Genomic DNA, 17744 nt, shown 5'->3' on the forward strand with positions numbered 1-17744 from the left:
CCAAGGGGATGGAGAGCTTGGGAAGGGGACTTTCCAGAAAAACCCAAGACTGTGGTTCTCTGAAGTCCCAGCCCGTGGAAAAGAGAGGGCAAGGAGCCTCTCAAGCTCAGGGTTTAAAAACCTCGGTCTTGTTCCAAATCATCACACTGGACTTTTTTTTCAGACAGGGTCCTACTATGTACTTGTGGCTGCTTTGGATTCCCTAGTCTTTTTTGTTTATAACAGTATAAGAGTCTTGTTTCCTACATCTGTAAGCCCGACTCTTGGAAAGCTGGGGTTGGGAGGATCATGAGTTCTAGGCTAGCCTGCGCTACACAGTGAAGGCCCGTCTCTAAAACAAATTACTACCCCCACTGCACACAAACCAAAAACAAAATGAAAAGAATGATTATTATGTGCAATAATTAGGAAGACACTCAAAACCGTGTTGAATTAAAGAAACCGCATTCCATCAGAGACATACTTGTGACTCGGCTTATATCAAGTTCACACACGGCAGGGATTAATCTCCATCCAGCCTCTGTATTCGGGTGGTTACTGTTAACAGAAAGGGTAATGATCAGGTAAGCAAGGAGAGCTATGTGCCACACGCTGTTGGTCCCTGCTCAAGCTCAGGACCCTGAAGGGCAGGGTGCTTTGAACCTGTCCAGGACTTAGAGTGTGCCAGTGTTTACGACCAGGAAAACGGGGGCGGGCTGTGAGACTCATGGCAGGCAGGGAGCCTCGACTCTGAGAAACAGAAAGGACTCAGTGGGCCCAGGGCGGCTTGACGGTCAGCAATTCACTTGACCTAAGTTGAGCCAGGCTGAATGAAAGGCTGGTAAGGACTCGAAGGCACTTGCTTAGTGTCACAGTCACCAAAGCAGCCCTTCTGTCCAGACTCAGGCAGCGCTCCCTTGGGGATCTGAGATTTGTGGAGTTTTGCCATCTGTGGGAGACAGACACTTTGGGTGATTAACAGAAGCACGGTCCCTACCTGAGTCATCACAGAAGCCCAGAGAAGGAAGCAGGCATGTGGTATGAGCTGGGCACCACCCTGGAAAGGCAGGAACCAGGAGAGCGGCCCAGGTGTTGCCAGTGGGCGGCATGGCATCTTCCAAGGCGCAGGGGGCAGGGAAGAGCTGGACACCTTGGGGAGATTGCTTTGGTTTTATCTGGAACTCTGGTTCGTGCGGTGGGGTTGGAGGAAGAACTCAGTGGCAGGGCACTTGCCTGTCGCGTGTCCCGTCCCCAGCATGGAAAACAAAACAAGGGAATGATTGCTGCCATCTGGAGGGATAAATGGGGGTGCTCCAGCATGGCGAAGCATTGGATTGGGGAAGGAGAGCCCCGGGGACACTGGGCAAAGAGCCATCCGAATGCTATCACCCCCTTTATCCCAATGGGTGCCTGTAGTTCACAGAGGACCAGCCTGTGGCCCCCGTCCGCGACTCTCAGTCCCCAGCTTCCATCAGCCTGCACTGTCCACAGGCTCCTCCCAACCCTGGTCCTTGGTGCCTGGGTTTTCTTCATCATCGCATTGTTTCTCCCTATCGAAGTCTCTGTGTCTGTGTGTTTTTCTCTCTGTCTCTGTTTCTCTCTGTCTCTGTTTCTCTCTGTCTCTCTGTCTCTCTGTCTCTCTCTCTCTCTCTCTCTCTCTCTCTCTCTCTCTCTCTTTCCTGTCTTGTTCTCAGAGAAGCAGATTTTTTTCCCTTCCTGGCCGGGAGCCCAGTCACCCAGCCCAAGATTGTACCATCCCATCTCAGTCTCTCACCCAGCTCGGGTCGTGTGTAATCGCCCCAGCAGATGCCACTAGGCCACCAGACCCGGTTTTCCTTTCTTGACTCTGGGGTATGTGCCTGCCAAGGTGCCAAAGCCCTCACCCATGCCTTGTGTCTTGTGCTAGGGATGGAACCCAGGACCGTTAGGCAGCCACCCTACCACAGCATCCGCCTGCAGTTTCTTTGAACCACCCCCAGCGAGCTCAGGAGCCCCTCAGTGGTGTGCCCCCTACTCCGTGAGGACACACAGCGCTCTGGGCTGATGGACACAGGCCACTCACGGCCCTTGCCCAGACGCTACAGTTCATCAAAGGGGACAGACCCTGGACCTGATCTCTCCCTGGTCCCCTCCTCAGAATTCAGCAGATCTGGGGACAAGGCAAGCTTCTTGGTTATCCACAGAAAAACAGGTCTGGGGGACTGGAGAGACGGCTCAGAGGTTAAGAGCACTGACTGCTCTTCCAGAGGACCTGGATTCAATTCCTAGAACCTACATGGTGGCTCACAGCTGTCTGCAACTCCAGTTCCAGGGGATCTGACACCTTTACACCAATGCACATAAAATGAAGTTAAATAAATTATTAAAAACAGAAAGAAAAAGCTGGGCGTTGTTGGCGCACGCCTTTAATCCCAGCACTTGGGAGGCAGAGGCAGGCGGATCTCTGTAAGTTTGAGACCAGCCTGGACTACCAAGCGAGTTCCAGGACAGTCTCCAAAACAATACAGAGAAACCCTGTCTCGAAAAACCAAAAAAAAAAAAAGAAAGAAAGAAAGAAAGAAAAACAGACCCGAGCAAACATCCATCTTATTTGCATATGTAACTCCTTCAGAAAAGGAACAAGCTGGCAAACTTGGGTGGGTGGGCATGGGGGGGAGTGTAGGCATCTTGAGAGCCTCAGAGTAGGACAGGGTGAGGAGATTGAGTGTTCCCAGGTCATAGAATATAACTAAGGCTGTGAGCCTGCCTCCTGAGTGCTGGGACTAAAGGTGGGCACCACCACTGCCAAGCTGCGGAGGTGGCTTTTGTGGTAATGGCAGGACAGCCCTGAATGGGTTGGTGCGGACAGAAGCTGTGCATCCGGGGTCCTTTTGAGACTACTGTTCAAGCTGAAGACTCTGCTTCTGAGCCCAAAGGCAGCTGCACAGAGAGAGGCCAGGGAGATGGGATGCAGCAAGCAGAGGACCCACAGTTCCAAGGGAGATGATGGGAGGGAGCACGTAGAGGACCCACAGTTCCAAGGGAGATGATGGGAGGGAGCACGTAGAGGATCCACAGTTCCCAGGGAGACAGGAGGGAGCACGCAGAGGATCCACAGTTCCCAGGGAGACGGGAGGGAGCACGCAGAGGATCCACAGTTCCCAGGGAGACGGGAGGGAGCACGCAGAGGATCCACAGTTCCCAGTGCTAAGTTAGTCCTGAGCAGAGCCCCATGGTGTACCTGGAACCTGGGGGCCGCCTGACCTCTAGAATTGGGAGTGTGTGGACCGGGCTCCTAGGTAACTTATGTAATTAAGTTGGAAGGATGAAATGCATGCAAACGAACTTGAGACTGGACCTGCCTCGGCCCCCAGCCCTGTTTTTCTCTGGGCGCCCAGGGTGTGTCACAGCAATGTGATTGGTGCTCATGCCTATGGTCTCAGCTCTTGGAAGGCCAAGATGGGGAAACTGAGACTTTCTCAAAAGAAAACAGAAGGAGGGAGGGAGAGAGGGAAGGACGGGAGGGAGGGAGGGAGCATTCAGAAGGACACTCATCAAAGTGTTAGCTGTAGTTCACTCAGGGAATAAAATAACACCCATCTGAGTGTCTCTTCTGAATAGTTTGTTGGTTTGTTTTCTCTGGCTTCAAGCCCTTGGCTCCATGTTACAGGTGGATGGAGGAGCAAGTAGGTGACGTCAACAAAAATGAATGAAAACAAAAAGACACAAGTTTAGTTACCTTGGGGATGAGGCCCGGACACTTTCACAGAGCAGGAGTTACAGAGAGAAGATAGAGATTACTACTCGTTTATGGCATCTGAAAAACCTGAGATGTTCATTGAAGCTCCTCAGCTGTCTTTTTTTCTTTCTTTCTTTCTTTCTTTCTTTCTTTTTTTTTTTTTTTTTCTGAGACAGGGTTCCTCTGTGGCTTTGGAGGCTGTCCTGGAACTCGCTCTGTAGACCAGGCTGGCCTCAGACTCACAGAGATCCGCCTCTGCCTCCTGAGTGCTGGGATTAAAGGCGTGTGCCCCCAATGCCTAGCTATTATTTTTATTCTTGTGTGTTTGTGAGTGTGTGTGTGTGTGTGTACATACTCACCTGTGTGTGCATTGCCTGCATGTTGAAGTCAGAAAACAACCCCGAGTCATTTTGCACCTGTGTTTTGAGTCAAGGTATCTCACGGGCTTGGAGCTTGCTGATTGGGAGGACCAGCCAGGGAGTCCCAGGGATCTGCTGTCTCTGCCTCCTCAGTGCTGGGATTATAGGTGTGCACTTCCGTGGTCAGTGAATGAAAAACAGAAAGGAAAGGACTAGGCATGCTGTAGGAAAGGCTTATTGTAGATGTGTGGGCCAGCACAGCCAGAGGCAGGGACATCTGGGAGAGTCCAGAGTGGACATGATTCGGAGCGGAGCCACGTGAGGAGAGGGGCAGAGAGGACGGAGAGAAGGGAACCCGGTACAGCAGCCAGGCGGCCCAAAAGGTAATCAAAATGTCTGGATTTTATAGGGAAGGGCTGTGGGAAGGGCAGCCCAGCCCCGGGCTGGAGAAGTTTAGGGTAGGAGAAGGGCGGGGTATGCCAGCCATACCCTGTAACAGGTAGGGACTGAGATACTGGGAGAACCTGGTGCCGGTCTGCTTTGATATGTTAAAAAGGAAGCTCGGCCATTAGTCTAAGGTTTGGGACTTGACACTCAGCTTTTCTATGTGGGTTCTGGGGACTGAACCCAGGTCCTCAAGCTTTCAAGGCCGCCATCTGTCCCCAGCACAATTCAAAGAAGCCTTCCTGGGAGGGGGCGGCAGCCTCTGCAGTAGCCCCAGGCCGGGCTCCTCACCCCAGGGAGGAGAGATGGTCTAATGATGCTTTCAGCTGACCGTTTACCATTCACTCGGTTCTCCACCTGCTTTCCGAGTGTCTTGTCCCTCCGTGGGTGGGAGTTGTCCTTCTGTGTGTGTTTCTCCTGTTGGTTAATGAATAAAACACTGTTCGTCCAATGAGGCAGGAAGGTAGGCGGGTCTAGGAGACAAGGAGAATTCTGGGAAAGGCAGGCAGAGTGGGCGGGTCTCACAGAGTCACAATGCCGTGGGAGGAGTAATATCATGCCAGCGGTAAGCCACAGCCTCGTGGCAATGCTTAGATTGGGAGGAACGGGTTAATAAGACACAGCTAGCCAATAAGAAGCCCAAGCTTCTTATTTGGGGCGAAACAGCTGCGGGAACCTCACGTTACCCCAGCTCCTGGTTCCAAACTTTGTACTTCCCCAATTATCCCTTCTCGACCCCCAACCTCCCCTTCCATTTCTACATTTCTGTTACTGATGTGGGATAGCCTTCTGTTTGCTGCAAGTATGCATTGTTTTTTATTGGTTGATGAATAAAGTTGTTTCAGCCAATGACTAAGCATAGTAAAGCCAGGCTGGAAACCCAAGAGAGACAGACACAGAGAGGCAGAGAGGCAGAGAGGCAGAGAGGCAGAGAGAGAGAGAGAGAGAGAGAGAGAGGGAGGGAGGGAGGGAGGGAGGGAGGGAGGGAGGGAGGGAGGGAGGGAGGGAGGGAGGGAGAGGGAGAGGGGGAGAGAGGGAGAGAGGGAGAGAGGGAGAGAGGGAGAGAGAGAGGAGGGAGAGAGGAGAGAGGAGAGAGGAGACAGGGAGAGATGTCATGTAACTGCCAGGGAGACAAGATACCAGGGCATCACTGGTAAGATGCAGCCACGTGGTGATACACAGATTAAATGCATTAATTTACAAAAGAGAGAGAGCTAGTCAGTAATAAGCCTAAGCCACTGGCCAAACAATATAAATATACATTAAGTCTCTGATGGTTATCTTATAAGAGACCGTGGGGACCCAGTGGGCAGAGAGAGACAGTCAAGTGGGACTGTGGTAGACAGAGAAAAGTCTTCTTTACAGCTCACTGCTCCGTTCCTTGTTGAGCTTTCCCTAAGCGTGCTGACCACTAGTTCAGACACCCAGCATGCATTAACATTCACAAACAAAATACCGAGAAATGCAGGTTAGCAATGCTTTTAGCAACTCATCTTCTTGGTGCTTTAGCTTGGATCTGACACATTCTTCAAATATCCAAGTGTTAAAGGCTTGGTCCCCAGCCAGAGTGCTACTGAGTAGCAGAAAGTTTAAGTTTCCTCTGGCAGCTTTTCTGCCGCGAAGCGCTGTGCTGACACAAGCCCCAAAAACAGCAGGCAAGTAATGATGGAGTGAACCCTCTGGGGCTGCGAACCAGACCAAACCTTTCTTCTTTGTAAGCTGCACTACACCAAGTGTTTCGTTACAGACATACATACTAATGTGCTTGGGAGGTCAGTGGGAAGGAGGCAGGATCGTGTTAAAATCCTAAGATCAGGCTCCGGTCTTGAATTTTAAATCCTTGGCTGACTGTGAATGAGTCTCACTTCTTCCTTCGTTGGGATGGTCTGAGAATGCTCAGCCTCCATGTGATGTGTGCTTCATCAAGGTAGCTAGGCCACATTGGCCAGTATCATTAGGCAACCCAGTAAAGGATGTTAGTGTCTTCATGGGTGCCCCTAAGGGCGCATTGGGTAGGTCACACCCAAGGGAGCCTTGGTTACCCCCAGTAAAGCTATTCCTGTAATCGCCAAGATACCAGTATCCTTATTTTGCAAGTAGCTAGCCCAGGCTGGCACCCAGTAGATGTGTTTCTTGCCCAGTGTTAGCTCCTGTCCCTAACCTACAAGGTGACCAGGTAGGGCAGAAATTTCTGCTATGGTCAAGCGAAGGGTCCCGTCCCAGGCCCCTGGCACTTGCAGCCACTATAATTTCTCTGAAGGGTGTGGCTCCTGTGCCCAGTGTCTACGCATCCTTCTCCCCGGGGGCTGAGGAGTGCAGCAGCTGGGTCCTTAGCAGTGAAAAGCAAGGATTGGGAGCAAAATAGTCTCAGCTCTATCAGGTGCTGACTGTGACACCTGGGCTGGTCATTGTCGTTCTCAGGCCCCAATGTCTGAATTGCCTTTAAAACAATGGCAATAATATTAAGCCACCTCACTGAGTTGCTGGGTACTTAATGACCATCTAGATAACCTGCAATATGATTTGTTTGATCACCTATGAATACTATCACAGGTGGGGACAGTAGGGACATCTGGGTGGACCCTCCACTCATGCCTGGATGCCAGCTCCAAGAAAGCCCAAGGCTGCCTCCGTGGGAGAGAGGTAGCATGGGCCCTTTTCATCCTGCTGGCCGGGACAGAGTATCCTGGAGACTTATCTAAGGGTAGCATGGGCCCTTTTCATCCTGCTGGCCGGGACAGAGTATCCTGGAGACTTATCTAAGGGTAGCATGGGCCCTTTTCATCCTGCTGGCCGGGACAAGTATCCTGGAGACTTATCTAAGGGCAGGATGGGGCCCTTTTCATCCTGCTGGCCGGGACAGAGTATCCTGGAGACTTATCTAAGGGCAAGATGGGGCCCTTTTCATCCTGCTGGCCGGGACAAGTATCCTGGAGACTTATCTAAGGGCAGGATGGGGCCCTTTTCATCCTGCTGGCCGGGACAGAGTATCCTGGAGACTTATCTAAGGGCAGGATGGGGCCCTTTTCATCCTGCTGGCCGGGACAGAGTATCCTGGAGACTTATCTAAGGGCAGGATGGGGATCTTTTCATCCTGCTGGCCAGGACGAGTATCCTGGAGACTTATCTAAGGGTAGCATGGGCCCTTTTCATCCTGCTGGCCGGGACAGAGTATCCTGGAGACTTATCTAAGGGCAGGATGGGGCCCTTTTCATCCTGCTGGCCGGGACGAGTATCCTGGAGACTTATCTAAGGGCAGGATGGGGATCTTTTCATCCTGCTGGCCGGGACAGAGTATCCTGGAGACTTATCTAAGAGCAGGATGGGGATCTTTTCATCCTGCTGGCCAGGGCAGAGTATCCTGGAGACTTATCTAAGGGTAGCATGGGCCCTTTTCATCCTGCTGGCCAGGACAGAGTATCCTGGAGACTTATCTAAGGGTAGCATGGGCCCTTTTCATCCTGCTGGCCGGGACAAGTATCCTGGAGACTTATCTAAGGGCAGGATGGGGCCCTTTTCATCCTGCTGGCCGGGACAAGTATCCTGGAGACTTATCTAAGGGCAGGATGGGCCCTTTTCATCCTGCTGGCCAGGACAGAGTATCCTGGAGACTTATCTAAGGGCAGGATGGGGCCCTTTTCATCCTGCTGGCCGGGACAGAGTATCCTGGAGACTTATCTAAGGGTAGTATGGGCCCTTTTCATCCTGCTGGCCGGGACAAGTATCCTGGAGACTTATCTAAGGGTAGCATGGGCCCTTTTCATCCTGCTGGCCGGGACAAGTATCCTGGAGACTTATCTAAGGGCAGGATGGGGCCCTTTTCATCCTGCTGGCCGGGACAGAGTATCCTGGAGACTTATCTAAGGGCAGGATGGGGCCCTTTTCATCCTGCTGGCCAGGGCAGAGTATCCTGGAGACTTATCTAAGGGCAGGATGGGGCCCTTTTCATCCTGCTGGCCGGGACAGAGTATCCTGGAGACTTATCTAAGGGTAGCATGGGCCCTTTTCATCCTGCTGGCCGGGACAGAGTATCCTGGAGACTTATCTAAGGGCAGGATGGGGATCTTTTCATCCTGCTGGCCAGGACGAGTATCCTGGAGACTTATCTAAGGGTAGCATGGGCCCTTTTCATCCTGCTGGCCGGGACAGAGTATCCTGGAGACTTATCTAAGGGCAGGATGGGGCCCTTTTCATCCTGCTGGCCGGGACAAGTATCCTGGAGACTTATCTAAGGGTAGCATGGGCCCTTTTCATCCTGCTGGCCAGGACAGAGTATCCTGGAGACTTATCTAAGGGCAGGATGGAGCCCTTTTCATCCTGCTGGCCAGGACAGAGTATCCTGGAGACTTATCTAAGGGCAGGATGGGGATCTTTTCATCCTGCTGGCCAGGACAAGTATCCTGGAGACTTATCTAAGGGCAGGATGGGGCCCTTTTCATCCTGCTGGCCGGGACAGAGTATCCTGGAGACTTATCTAAGGGCAGGATGGGGATCTTTTCATCCTGCTGGCCGGGACAGAGTATCCTGGAGACTTATCTAAGGGCAGGATGGGGATCTTTTCATCCTGCTGGCCAGGACAAGTATCCTGGAGACTTATCTAAGGGCAGGATGGGGCCCTTTTCATCCTGCTGGCCAGGAGGAGTATCCTGGAGACTTATCTAAGGGCAGGATGGGGATCTTTTCATCCTGCTGGCCAGGGCAGAGTATCCTGGAGACTTATCTAAGGGCAGGATGGGGCCCTTTTCATCCTGCTGGCCGGGACAAGTATCCTGGAGACTTATCTAAGGATGGGGATCTCATCCAAGGTTTGCACAAAACACCTTCTCCTGGCCTGCAGCGGCTGCCAGTCCTGGCCAGGCCTCCTGGTGATGAGGTGTTCCCACCTTGGACAGAGCCTGTTAGCCACCACCACGGGCACTCTGCCCCGACCCGCCCCACGCTGCCCCACTAGAGAAGCTCAGAACAGCATGTCTCCTCAAGGGTTTCAACCTGGCCCAGGGTTCAGGCACCAGTGTGAGGGTCAACCAAGGGCCAGGGGACTGGGGCGGCACCCAGTCCTGTTCCTGACCTGAGATGCCCTCCCCTGCCCAGAGCTGTGTCTCCAGGTGGGTCCAAAGGTCCCATCTTAGAGCAGTGTCTTCTTCTCTCGCTCCTGGGGAAAGCACGGCTGTAGAGACCCCCATAGGTTGCCCCCCACTTTCTGCTAAGGAAATCGGAAGTTGTGGACTCTGTTTTTCTCTCTTCCGTCCTCTCGTCCCTATTGCCTGCTTGAGGGTCTCCTGTATCCAGGAAGGCTACATCAACAGTGGTCTTAAACACGGCATCCTCCTGCCCTCCCTCCCCACTTCCGGGCTCACAGGTATTTAATGCCGTGTCCGGTTTATGAGTCCTGCTGGGGATCCAACCCATGGTCCCATGCATGTTAGGCAAACACTCTGCCAGTTGAGGCACACCCCAAGCCCCCTCCTGTTTTCTCCAGAGCCAGGTCCGGTCTGCTCTGGGCAACACCTTTTCTTGAGGCTTCAGGGTTCAAGTGAGAACTTAACACACCCACAAATATCCCAACTCAGACGAGAGAGGGTCAGGTGTGGCTCGCCAGAGCAAAACCTGGAACTGAGAGGGGCCTTGCACACGTCTCCCTGCGTGTGCTGCCACAGGCTTGACCAGCAGCCGGCCCGCCAGGCCACATGGCTGGACTCTTGTGTTTGTGCGGAGGTCCGGCCTGAATCTAGAGCCAGCCCTGCAGCGGGGCCTCTTGTGGACTGGGTGTCCTGTAGTCACAGCTCACCTCACTGCTCTGGCAGTGGTCCCAGTGGCTGTGGTGAGCGGTAGAACAAGGTCCAGCAGCCTCCCAGACTGTGTCAATAGATCCTCACTCATTAACTGTCCCTTTCGGTTTGCCTCTGGGGCTCACTGCAGAGCTGTGATTTTCCTACGCTGAGTCACCGACAGAAAGACGGTGAAGTGGGTGACTGAAAAGCGCTTGGGTCCCTGGGACTGCCCACCTCTGTTTACAGGAATCCGGAGCAAAGCTCCTGGGGTGAGTGAGACAGGGAGCCTCTGCAGAGCCCCCCGGAGACCATTACCTCAGGGTAGGGGGTCCCGAGTGCCCGGAGGGGCCACCCTGACCTGATAGTGCTCCCTGAACACAGGCTGCATCTCCCTCACACTGGGGCCCCTGAGAACAAGCTGTGTCTCCCCCACGCGGAACTTGCTGAGGAAGGAGTCGGGGCCTCCTTTTCTGCCCCAAGCCCGCTGTAGTGGAGGGCTGCTGGTGCCCCTGCAGCGCTACGGGACCTGACTGGAGCAGGACGCCTCCAGCCCTCACCCCCATCCCCCGTGTGCTCCTCCTAACCTAGAACCACTCACTGACAGGGCAAAGGTCAAAGGTGGTAGATTTAGGCACCGTAGGGAAAGGCAGAGCCAAAACAGACCGGTCAGGACAAGGTCCGGCCACCCCCTTCCATGTCCTCTCCTGCTGACCGCTGACCCAAGTCCACGGGGCTAGCCCATTGGGAATGGAGGGCGATAGCATTGCTCTGAACAGCCAGAGGCAGCGGTAACAGCAAGGGTTCTGGAAGACTCTTCTGGAGCAGTTACTCTGGCTGGCATCTGCAGTCGCTATACCTGAAGCACAGAGAGGGGGCTTGTGTGTGTAGGATGTGTGTGTGTGTGTGTGTGTGTGTGTAGGGCGTGTGTGTGTGTGTGTAGGACGTGTGTGTGTGTGTGTAGGACGTGTGTGTGTGTGTGTAGGGCGTGTGTGTGTGTGTGTAGGACGTGTGTGTGTGTGTAGGACGTGTGTGTGTGTGTGTGTAGGGTGTGTGTGTGTGTGTAGGACGTGTGTGTGTGTGTGTAGGACATGTGTGTGTAGGACTTGTGTGTAGGACGTGTGTGTTGTGTGTGTATGAGTGTAGGACGTGTGTGTGTAGGACGTGTGTGCATGTATGACGTGTGTGTGTAGGACTTGTGTGTGTGTATGACGTGTGAGTGTAGGATGTGTGTGTATAGGACGTGTGTGCATGTATGACGTGTGTAGGATGTGTGTGTGTATAGGACGTGTGTGTGTGCGTGTATGACGTGTGAGTGTAGGACGTGTGTGTAGGATGTGTGTGTAGGACGTGTGAGTGTAGGATGTGTGTGTATAGGACGTGTGTGCATGTATGACGTGTGTGTGTAGGACGTGTGAGTGTAGGACGTGTGTGTGTAGGACGTGTGTGCATGTATGACGTGTGTGTGTAAGACGTGTGTGTGTGTAGCCTGCAGTTCTATTGACAACAGCCATGTGCGGGGTCACCCGGGGACTGCATGTGTTCAGGAATTCTGTGGTGTTTCTCCAACTTTCCTACCAACGTCAAAGAGACCAGACCGCATTCCAGAAAGGGCTTGACTCTACACAACCAAGTCCCTAGGAGAGTGGTCTCAAGTCCTGGTTCTCTGAAAGCCCACAGATCACCTTTGCATTCTAGTACGTCACATGCTTATGTATCTTATTAAAATTGTAAATTTTTCATTTATTTTTAGTTATGTGTGTGGTGTTGTTTTTATTGTAATCTTTACTATTATTATTATTATTTGAGACAGGGTCTCTCATTTATCTCAGGCTGGACTTAAACTTCTGATCCTCCTGCCTCTACCTCCCCAGCCACTGTTAAATCTACCTGGTTATGTGCCATGAGGAAGTCTCTTATGGGTTCCAAAGGTTTTAATAATTCACCACATAAATGGGTCACTGATCAATCATGGCTGCAGGACAAGGATTCGGGAGCCTTGTTTCTCCTGACAGCCCTGAGCAGGGCAGAAGCTGGTTTATAAGCACAAAAATCACAAACATTTGTTGCCAAGTTCGGTTACAATTTTCACCAATCAGGGTTTAGAGATTAGGGCCTTCCTTGTGTGTTGCATCATCGTCAACAAATATACAGTGGAAGCCTGTCAGTCCAACCAATCAGATTCATTTGCTCTTTCTGTTGTTGGGAACAGCCATAATGTCTCTAAAGAACTGTTTCTGTGGTATAAGGAGGAGGTGGGGCAGCCATTGGAAGGTCCCCAGCTCCCCTAGGGCTTGGAAACCTGGCGTGAAAAACGGCAGCCCTAGGACAAGGTGCTTTGGCCTGCTCCCTTCACCACCATACCCAGTTTACGCAGTGCTGAGGATGGAACCCAGGCTTCATGCATTCTAGGCAAGTCCTCAACCAACGGAGCTACATCCCTAACCCCAAACAGCATTAGTATAAAATAATACATCCCTAACATTCTTTGAGTCAAATAGCTGCTCAACGTGGGTCATCTTTTCTCTTGCATTTTCTTTCCCTTTTTGAGACAAAAGTGTCATAGTCCAGGCTGGCCTCCAGTTAATTATGTGGCCCCGCATATAGTCCAGGCTGGCCTCCAGTTAATTATGTGGCCCCGCATGAACTGACCCGTCTGCCCTGATCTCCTGAGTACCGGGGCTACAGTCCTGCACCACAGCTTCAACCCTCACTCAGTAGGGCTTATCTATCCTGTGTCCTTGTTGCCTGGGCACAACGGTGTCAGCTGAGATACACAGATCAAGGGGCCCGAGCTGGATCTAGAGTGGTCTCTGTGTCCTCTGGAAAGCCCCAGCTTCCCTCCTCTTCCCTGTATTTCTGCTGAAGGATTTAAAGGCAGACTGAGTCAGGCTCTCGGGGACAGCAGAGGCGGAGGGCTGCGGTGAAGGACTGGGGTGTCTCCTGTCTTGGTGACTGCCTCTTCTTCACTCCCTCCCCAGCCGATTGGGTCTCTGGCCCCATGCTTCATGGCCAAGAAGCCCCTTTGTTGAAGGCTGTTTGGCTTTATCACCAGGAAGTTTGTTCATGGCTTGGACTCACAATAAGGCCATCGACAGTTTAGGGGACATTTCATTTATTTGAATGTTTGGGTTGGGTTTTTGTTTGTTTATTTGTTTTTGAGGTGGGGTCTGGCTGTGTCTCTGGTTGTCCTGGAACTTACTATGTGGACCAAGCTGGCCTTTGCCTGTCTCTTCCTCCCAAGTGCTGGGATTCTAATGTAGCGTACCATTACACTGTTTACAAACTTAGGAGATACTGACAAGACTGTGGGTGTACGTGTGGGTGTGTGATGACTCCTAGCAGTGACGTGCAGAGATCCCCCTGGCCAAAGTATAGATAACCCTCAACGCCCAGAGCCAAGATAGCTGCCCCCAACTTCCTGCTGTCCCATTGTCACTGATACCCATGGCTTTTGTCCCCCAAATGCTTCTCACAACTGTTTCACTTAGCACAAAGTCATCTTTGTATGGAGGAAAATCTTACTTTCTTCTCTTGCTTTGGCTCCTTCCAAGACTTGCCACAGACTCCATGTGAAGCCCAGCGGATGCCTGCCTCTCCCTCTTCCCCTCTGTGAGTCTCTTCCGTGGCCTGAGCACGCTGTGCCTTCTCAACCCTACACTTCTGCCTCTCCCATTTTGATTCTTGCTCCTGCTGGGTTCTCCTTCCTCCTCGTCAAGGCTTCTCCGTTTCTCAGACCAGCATGACTCCCAGAGGGTTCAGCTTCTGCCTGAGCAACTGTGGGATGTTGATCCCTCTCGGATACCATCAGACAGCAAGCAAAAAGGCTCCTACCTGGCTGACCTAAAATCCCCAGGCCTTTAGAGAGATGGCAGGATAAGGCCACCCACCCATGAGAGACACACTGGAAAATAAAGAGGTACACAGGATATTTTATTTTAAATGACCGGTTACCTTTTCTTCACCCTACACTTTTCTAGAACCTTCCACCTAAAGATGGCTGTTTCCTCACCCCACTGGAGTTGGCTGGGCCAGGTGGAGAGGATAAGAAGGTGTCGCTGAATGGCCCCAGCCTTGGTTATAACAAGACTTTTTCTCAATACTCACCCTTGAGTAACAGCTGCTGTATTGAGAGGAGCCCCCAGGCACAGGAGGAAGCCACACAGACACGTGCTAAGTCCTCAGTCAACAGCCACCACCAAAACAAAAAAAAAACAGAGTGGGTGCTCAGATGATCCTAAGCTGAATTTTCCCACAACCCTGTTGACGTCAAGAGACACAAGCATGACCCCACTGATGCCCGACTGAAGCTCAAATTCCTGGGCAAGATAAAAAGGGTGTTTCACTCACTAAATTTTGTAGTATTTTGCAACATGATTGCACTAATCACTTACCTCATTGTGGTAACAGACATCCGACAGACGCCACTTAAGGAAGGAAAGATTCATTTGGTTCATAGTTCTAAGGAACACGGTCCACCATGGAGGGAAGACACGGTAGCAGGACGTGGCTGGTCACATTGTGTGCAGTCAGGAAGCAGAGAGAGGCGAATGCTGGTGCTCAGCTCACTTCCTCCTTTTTACTCAGTCACGGTCGACAGCCCAGAGGATGGTGCCCCCCACATGAAGGATGGGCCCTTCCCATCTCAATTATCCCAATCCAGGAGCTTCCTTAGAGACATGCCCAGAGATTTGTCTTCATAATGTCTCAGTCAGAATTTTCATTGCTGTGAAGAGACACCATGACCTCAGCAGCTCTCACAAAGAAAACATTTAATTGGGGCCAGCTTACAGTTTCAGAGGTTCACTCCACTATCGTCATGGTGGGACATTTGTGCAGGCAGATGCGGTGCTGGAACTGAGAGTGCCACATCTTGCAAGCAGCAGGAAGTAGACTGTCACACTGAGGGAAGCTTGAGCAAAAGAGACCCCAAAGCCCACCCCTACAATGACACACCTCCTAATAGTGCCACTCCCTTTGGGGGCCGTTTTTCTTTCAAACTACCACACATAGGGATTCCAAATCCCATGGAGTTGACCATCAGATCAACCGTCACAGTGAACGCATTCCTTTCTCCTCCTATGCAAATCAATTGCTTGCCTTGAAAACTACTTTTTCTGGGCTAGAAGAAAAAGAGACTAAAAGCATTCCTAGTTGTTGCCTCTGGGATGGGTCCGTTTTCCCTTCTAGAACTGGGGGACTGCTAACAGCACAAAGCACGAGTGATGGAGATTTTTACTCTTGGACAAGTTGAGTGAGAGGAGGTACACTCACGAGTTAAGCTCTCTACCACTGCAGTTCAGGAGACTCCAGATCGAGGGCAGAAAAAGATGAAAGAAGAGAGGCTAGAGGGATGGCACTAGGTGCTTTCAGAGGGCTTTGCTTTGCTTCCCAGAAGCTGCATGGTGGCTCATAGCCACCTGTAACTCTAGTTCCAGGGCATCCAGTGCCCTCTCCTGGTCTCCACAAGAACTGCACCACCCACATGGTGCACATACAGATATGCAAACACCCATACACACAACATAAAAGTAACTTTTTTTTAATGAGGGAAGGGTTAAACTAATAAAAAGGATGAATATTTACATATTTTCTGAGAACGGGAGGTTTTTCAGGGTTATGACCACCACCTCTTTTCACACCTTTTTATGGCTGTTTTTAGATGTTGCTGTGGCAACCGTCAAGTGTCACGGCACTGAAGAATGTGCCATTCCGCACAGAGATGGAATTGTAAGGAAGTCAGAGGCTGTCTGGGGTAAGCCCAGCAGCCATCTTATATCCAACTAATTTCATCCAACCCCGCTCAGGAGGAGCTACGGGTCTACGGGCATTCCAAAATAAACAAGGTTAGGGTGGGGTAGGAATTCAGCTGGGTCGCCTAGGTAGGGCTCGGACTGACAAAGACGGGAAGAAGAGGTGATGATCTATTCTCTTTCCACGTCATTTGAGGCAGCACACCAAGTAAGGCTTACATTATAAAGACATAAAGACTATTCTAGAACGTGGTCTGGAATGCAGATGGGAACTTTGCCTTCCACACACAAAACTGGGGTTGCATGTGTGGCATGTGTCAGTTACTTGTCTCATCAGAGTGACCAGAACTTGAGGAAGGAGAGATTCCTTTTTGGGTCAGTCCGCATGAGTAACAGCCCATGGTGGTGACTGGCATGACTTGTGTGGTAGCACACAGATCTGTGGCGTGGCCTGCTCACCTCGTGGTAGTTTCTCTCAGGCAAGAGTGGAGTGGGGTTATGCTCCTCAGGGCTATTGTGTGCTTAATTTCTTCTAAGTTAAAACATTCCTTCTTTTTTATAATTATCTTTTTTTTATTTAGGTTAGAAACAATCTTGTTTCACATGTCAATCCCAGCTCCCTCTCCCTCCCTCCTCTCCCGCTCTCCGCACCAGGCTCCCCAGTCCCCCGCCCAGTCTCCACTCTGATCCCCAAAAACATTCCTTCTTGAGAGAAACTTTTTTTGTTGTTTTTTTGTTTGTTTGTTTGTTTTGGTTTTTCGAGACAGGGTTTCTCTGTGTAGCTGTGGAGCCTGTCCTGGAACTCTCTCTGTAGACCAGGCTAGCCTCAGACTAACAGAGATCTACCTGCCTCTGCTGGGATTAAAGACATGATCCACCATCACCCAGCTAGAGAGAAACTTTTTAAGACTCTGGAAATTCTAAAGGGAAGCTTGCGAAGATTGAAGAAGTAAATGACTCACACATCTTGGGAAGTTCCTGAAACTGAAAATACACAAGGTCCATTCTTCCCCAGAGCTAAATGAGCAGCAAGGACTTCTGAGAGCTGATCTCAAATCATTGGAGCTATTGGAACAGGCTGAGATTGGGCAAGCTGTCTAGAAGACATACCCTGGCCTGTCAGGCTCTGGACAAGTCATGCAGAGAGGTTCAGTGTCCCATCTTGAGCTGACACCCCGTGCTGGGCTGGGCTTCACTGTCTTGGAATCATCTCTGCTCCTGTAAATAACAAAGTCACGTCACCCATACTCCTGTGAGGAACCCCAATAAAGCCCACTGGTTTACCACACTCCTGTGAGGAACTCCAATAAAGCCCACTGGTTTACCATACTCCTGTGAGGAACCCCAATAGAACCCACTGGTTTACCAAGTTGGACTTTGGCGATTTCCTTACTTTGCTTTCAGATTGGCTTGTCCACACCCCAGGGATAGTGTCACACTACAAAGGTGCTCCCCAAGTGGTCTACATCAGCTAGGTCCTGTGTCTGAAAGGTTCCATGGTGTCCTGTAACAGTGCCACCAGCCAAGAATGGAGTTCAAACAGGGAGCCTTCAGGGGACATTTACATCCAAACTACAGCAATATGTTTGTCTCCTTGAAACACATCTTGTGTCTAAGCCGGCTGTGCCTATCATACGCACAGGCCTCCATGACCCCTTAGACACAAACCAGGCCTGTTATAGAGAGAAACTCAATATATCTGCGGTAGGGAGAAGACCAATGA

The 17744-nt window shown here is 51.3% G+C and overlaps 1 long non-coding RNA gene across 1 annotated transcript; it reads right to left on the reverse strand.

Moving 5' to 3' along the window:
* Positions 1-401: 401 nt before the first annotated feature.
* LOC121136164 lies at positions 402-4918 on the reverse strand. Its single transcript, XR_005873285.1, has 3 exons — positions 4832-4918; positions 977-1212; positions 402-537 (listed from the first exon to the last, which is right to left on the reverse strand). It is a non-coding gene; the product is annotated as an uncharacterized LOC121136164 (long non-coding RNA).
* Between the last annotated feature and the right edge of the window lie 12826 nt (positions 4919-17744).

The sequence above is a fragment of the Mesocricetus auratus genome, unplaced genomic scaffold (genome assembly GCF_017639785.1).
Source record: "Mesocricetus auratus isolate SY011 unplaced genomic scaffold, BCM_Maur_2.0 Super-Scaffold_100053, whole genome shotgun sequence".
Taxonomy (NCBI): Eukaryota; Metazoa; Chordata; class Mammalia; order Rodentia; family Cricetidae; genus Mesocricetus; species Mesocricetus auratus.